The sequence below is a fragment of the Hemiscyllium ocellatum genome, chromosome 13 (genome assembly GCF_020745735.1).
Source record: "Hemiscyllium ocellatum isolate sHemOce1 chromosome 13, sHemOce1.pat.X.cur, whole genome shotgun sequence".
NCBI classification, from domain to species: Eukaryota; Metazoa; Chordata; class Chondrichthyes; order Orectolobiformes; family Hemiscylliidae; genus Hemiscyllium; species Hemiscyllium ocellatum.
Genome location: NC_083413.1, coordinates 25,308,332 through 25,314,331, shown reverse-complemented (window position 1 = coordinate 25,314,331; position 6,000 = coordinate 25,308,332). Strand labels below are relative to the sequence as shown.

Below are 6,000 nucleotides of genomic sequence, written 5' to 3'. Positions count from 1 at the left end.
AGGTTGACACAATTCTCAGAGACCCATTAGATTGCATCAAGGTTTTGTTTGTTAGGCTGGCTCCCTAGTGTAATATCTACGAATCCCGTGAGACAACAGAGAGGAAGCTCCCAAGCTATAGAAATGACCCAGAGTTCCTCAGATTTTTCTGTTAGTCATAATCAACATGGGAAGCATTGTGCTTTGGCCATGCACAGAGGAGGACCTTAGTTTTACAGAAGCCCATTTTGTCATCAGTGAGAAAACAAGAATTGAATCACTCTTTTGAATCTCCGGCCCAGGATCTTTGGACCAAATGGCTTCCTTTTGTGTGGACTGTTCAGGAAATCTTGATGGATATTGTGATCGTGAGTAACGGTTATAATTCTGGATTAATAATCCTGAGAACACGAGTTAGTGGTCCATCCAGTTGAAGAAGGGTCACCAGACCCGAAACGCTAACTCTGATTTCTCTCTGCATATACTTCCAGACCTACTGAGTTTCTCCAGCAATTTTTGCTTTTGTTTCAAATTCGAATTTCATTTTCTCTGAAGAAGACAAATTTGAAGAAGTTTGTCATATTTTAAAAAAAGCAACTGGATTCATGAGTATCTGTTTAAGGAAGCAAATCTGCCCTCCTTACCCAGTCCAGGGGTCAAACTATTTTCAGGCCAACACCGTGTTGTAAGCAAGACACTCCAATTGAATCAAACGCAGAACCATCAAATTCAGGAGGTAGAATGGCAACTCCTCACGGCATCTGTGTGGGAGTTAGATGGCATTCCTGAGAAGGAATCCAAGGAGAAAACAGGACACATTACAGAATGACTGCCGAACAGATTTGGTTTGGTGTAGAGTATTGGAGGAAGTAAGGTGATAAAAGACAAATGCACTTTTAACAAGGAAATTATTTCAAAATAATTTATCTTCCTTTGATCCTGATTGAGGGTAGACACTAGACTTTGACCATTTCAAGGCAGTGAAGGAGAGGAAGGGGGCTGGAAATAAATCACAGATAGTAGAGTATTCTGACTCTCAGGGATGCCTTTCAGCTTCCTGTGGGAAATTTGAAAAGTATGGGGGATGCAGTCCAAGTATCCTCTGTGAATATAGCCTGTACTGCAGAACAGAGACACGTCAAAATAAGGAAAAGTGTTCCACCCTCCTGCACCTTTCAAAAATATTCAAAACAGGAGTGGAACTGGTTGGATCTGATTCCAAAATGAGATCCATGCAACAGACACATCATCGTCACCTGTGATTTGTTTACTGGGAAATCTTGATCAAATAGCAACAGGAGGTGAGTCAGATAAGTGGAGGGGACATGGAAAGTAATTGTTTTTGTAAAGTTTGTTAATTTCCACAAGCAGCTTGCTGATCTGATGTTTTGTAGTTCGACAGCGATTCAGTGTAGTTTAGATTCTAATGTTTGCAAAAGCCAGAAGAACTGGTTTGTTGCCAGTTTTGCTTTATCAATGTTCTAATCAGACAGGAACTTGCCTTCAGCAAAACAACTTTTCCTTGTTTATATTTTCCTGCAATCACCAACTGTGGTTTTCTCTATCTTTTGCTCATCTTCCCTGACACAGGTGTGTTTCAAAAATGGTCAATGCTGTGCAAGCAAGATGTCTCCACCCCCTTCTCTCTCCTTCTGAGCAGCTAACTCCAGCAGCAACTACTAATCTTCCTATTCATCCCCTCCTTTAATTAAACAGTGACAATATTAGAACTCTTCCAGTCACAGAATCATAGAGTCTTATAGCATGGACACAGATCCATAGGTCTAACTTGTCTGCACCGACCTAAACCTAATCTGACTTAGTCTCATTTACCAGCATTTGGCCCCTATCCTTCTATACATTTCCTATTCATATATCCATCCAGATGTTGTTTTGAATGTTGCAATTGTACCCACTTTCATCATTTCGTCTGGCAGCTTATTCTACACATACACCACATTCTACATGAAAATGTTACCCCTCAGGTCCTTTTAAAATTTTTCCTCTCTCATCTTAAACCAATACCTTCTAATTTTGGGATCTCCCACCCTAGAAAAATGACTTTGGCTATTTATCCCATCCATGCCTTTCATGATTTTATAAATCTCTCTAGGGTCACCCTCCATCTCCAACACTTCAGGGAAAAATACCCCTGCCTATTCAGTCTCTTCCTATAGCTCAAACCCTTCAATCCCAGGAACATCCTTGTAAATCTTCTCTGCACCCTCTCAAAGTTAACAAGGGCAAGCAGAATTGTATGAAGTGTCCTAAAGGTGGCCTCACCAATGTCCTGTAAAGACATAACATGATGTCCCAACTCCTATACTGAATATTCTGACCAATGTAGACAAGTGTACCAAATGCATTTTTCACCACCCTGTCTGCCTGTGACTCCACCCCTGCACCAAGCCTGTATGTAGACAAGGTGAAAAATGATGGTCAGAGTCTAGTCTATCTCTCCTTTGAACAACCAGCAATACATTTCATAAGATTTTACAAATTTGGAATAGACTATTCAGCTCTTCAAGCTCCTCGTTCATTCAATAAGCTCATAGTTGCTCTGGGTTTAGTCCTTTGCATTTTTCTACCTGCCCTAATAACTCTTGATTCCTTTGACAATCGAAACTCCACCAAAATCAGCCTTTAAAGTATTTAATGAGTCAGCTTCCATTGCCTTCTAGAATGTGGAATTCTACATATAAGGCCTTATACCTGCAAGGAGGGAGAAAGTGAGGATTGCAGATGCTGGAGACAGAGTCCAGAGTGTGGTGCTGGAAATGCACAGCCAGTCAGGCAGCATCCGAGGAGCAGGAGAATCAATGTTTTGAGCATAAGCTCTTCATCATTGGTCCTGATGAAGAGCTTATGCTCAAAACATCGATTCTCCTGCTCCTCGGATGATTGTCTTGAGTTTGAAGGACTGTGCATACCTGGATTTGTCTTTTTATGAATTTTATTTAAAGGACTTTGGGACATTTTTTGACATGACTTTTCTTGGTAGTCATAGAGACATAGAGACTTACAGCATGGAAAAAGACCCTTTGGTCCAACCCGTCCATGCCGACCAGATATCCCAACCCAACCTAGTCCCACCTGCCAGCATCCGGCCCATATCCCTCCAAACCCTTCCTATTCATATACCCATCCAAATGCCTCTTAAATGTTGCAATTGTACCTGCCTCCACCACATCCTCTGGCAGCTCATTCTATACACATACCACCCTCTGCGTGAAAAGGTTGCCCCTTAGGTCTCTTTTATATCTTTCCTCTCTCACCCTAAACCTATGCCCTCTAGTTCTGGACTCCCTGACCTCAGGGAAAAGACTTTGTCTATTTATCCTATCTGTGCCCCCTATAATTCTGTAAACCTCTATAAGGTCACCCTTCAGCCTCAGATGTTCCAGGAAAAAGGACTCCAGCCTATTCAGCCTCTCCCTATAGCTCAAATCCTCTAACCCTGGTGACATCCTTGTAAATCTTTTCTGAACCCTTTCAAGTTTCATAACATCTTTCTGATAGGAAGGAGACCAGAATTGCATGCAATATTCCAACAGTGGCCTGATCAATGTCCTGTACAGCAGCAACATGACCTCCCAACTCCTGTACTCAATACTCTGATCAATAAAGGAAAGCATACCAAACGCCTTCTTCATTATTCTGTCTACCTGTGAGTCCACTTTCAAGAACATAAGAACCTGCACTCCAATTTCTCTTTGTTCAGCAGCACTCCCTAGGACCTTACCATTAAGTGTATAAGTCCTGCTAAGATTTGCTTTCCCACAATGCAGCACCTCGCATTTATCTGAATTAAACTCCATCTGCCACTTCTCAGTCCATTGGCCCATCTGGTCAAGATCCTGTTGTAATCTGAGGTAACCTTCTTTGCTGTCCACTACACCTCAAATTTTGGTGTCATCTGCAAACTTACTAACTGTACCTCTTATGCTCCCATCCAAATCATTTATATAATGACAAACAGTAGAGGACCCAGCACCGATCCTTGTGGCACTCCACTGGTCACATATCTTGTCATAACCTTTGTTTCCTGAGCATCCACCTGCTTGGGTTATGACTGTCAGGTTCAATTTTCTGCTTTCAAGATTGTTTGAAGTGTTAAGGGCTTCCTGTAGAAAGAAGCTTCCCAACTCAGTTCTTCTGTTGCCAGAAAGGAACCCTTGTTGTGGGATTAGTTTGGTACCTGGATCCCTGGTCTTGCTGCTCTCACATGAAAACTCACTGGAAGAGTTGTCATCTCCTCAATAACTGCATCTACAAAAGAACATTGGTAAGGCTACATTTGGAGGACCGTGTACAATTCTGATTGCCCTACTATAGGAAGGATGTTATTAAACTGGAAAGGGTGAAATAAAGATATTACCGAGAGTTTGAATTATAAGGAGGGTTTTTTTCCCCCTGAGCATAAGAGGCTGAGGGGTGCTGTTTTAGAGGTTTATAAAACCATGAGGGACATAGGCAAGGTGAATAGTTAAAGTCTTTTCCCCAGGGTAGGGGACTCCAAAGTGAAAGGGCATAGATTTAAGTTGAGAAGGGAAAGATTTAAAAGGGACCTAATGAGCAACTTTTTCACTCAGAGGGTGGTGCATGTATGGAACAAACTGCATGGAAAAGTGGTAGAGGAAGGTACAATCACAACATTTAAAAGACACTTGGACACATACATGGATAGGAAACGTTTAGAGGTATATGGGCCAAATGCAGGCAAATGGGATGAGTTCAGTTTAGGAAAATTGGTCGATGTGGATGATTTGGGCTGAAGGGTCTGTTTCTATGTTTCTAAGGACAGCTACATACGTTCATCGATCGCTGTCTTTATGCACCAGAGCATCAGATTGACAGCCATTTGAACATTACAAGCTATACCCTTTTTGCCTTTCAAGAATTTATACTTATGGGCCAAAAATGTTTTATTAATATCTGCAGAGAGAAATTGTTTTACTTTTCTTTAACCTGAGCTGTATGCATGTGCATGTCTATGTGTGTGTGTGTGTGTGTGTGTCTGTGCATGTGTGTGTTTAAGTATTTTTGATTTTTAGAGGGATAGACAATCATACTTTATTCTACAAAATTTGTTAACTACTTTTGAATTTTGGTGGAATAAATTTTGTTTTATGATAAATCATGTTTATTAAGGAAATCTGATGATGAATCTTTTTCATCTACGTCTAATAAAAGTATTTGATTGGTCATATTGTGAACCAGTTTAAATAGTTAAGTTTATATTGTGACTTGTGGACTGGTGGGACTAGAGCAAGATGGTGCACGCTTTCCATCTCAGTCATAAGATCATAAGTGGGGTAGCACGGTGGCTCAGTGATTAGCACTGCTGCCTCACAGAGCCCAGGACCCAGGTTTGATTCCAGCCTCGGGTGACTGTTTGGAGTTTGCACATTCTCCCCGTGTTTGCATGGGTTTCCTCCAGGTGCTCCAGTTTTCTCCCACAGTCCAAAGATGTGCAGGTTAGATGAATTGGCTCTGCTAAATTGCCTATAGTGTTCTGGGATATGTAGGCTAGGTGCATTAGTCAGGGGAAATGTAGAGTAATAGAGTGGGGGAGTGGATCCGGATAGGATGCTGTTCAGAGGGTCGGTGTGGACTTGTTGGGCCAAGTGGCCTGTTCCCACACTGTAGGGATTCTATGAATCTATTTATTTGTATTAATTCACCAAATATCCTGAGACAGCACCTTGTAAACTCATGACCACTTCCGTCTAGAAGAACAAGGGCACTGAGTACATGGCCTTTCATCAGGAATAAGAGAGAGAGAGCCAAGCAGGCTAAGATAAAAGGTAGGGAGGAGGGACTAGGGGGAGGGGCGATGGAGGTGGGATAGGTGGAAGGAGGTCAAGGTGAGGGTGATAGGCCGGAGTGGGGTGGGGGCGGAGAGGTCAGGAAGAAGATTGCAGGTTAGTAGGGCGGTGCTGAGTTGAGGGAACCAACTGAGACAAGGTGGGGGGAGGGGAAATGAGGAAACTGGAGAAATCTGAATTCATACCTTGTGGT

At 42.2% G+C, this 6,000-nt stretch overlaps 1 long non-coding RNA gene across 2 annotated transcripts in view; it reads left to right on the top strand.

Moving 5' to 3' along the window:
• Positions 1 to 1,183: 1,183 nt before the first annotated feature.
• Positions 1,184 to 6,000, top strand: part of LOC132821819 (uncharacterized) — a 33,390-nt gene continuing 28,573 nt past the window's right edge. For both annotated transcript variants that reach the window (XR_009645355.1, XR_009645356.1), the window contains exon 1: positions 1,184 to 1,280. This is a non-coding gene — a long non-coding RNA (uncharacterized LOC132821819). The remainder of the gene's footprint in view (positions 1,281 to 6,000) is intronic.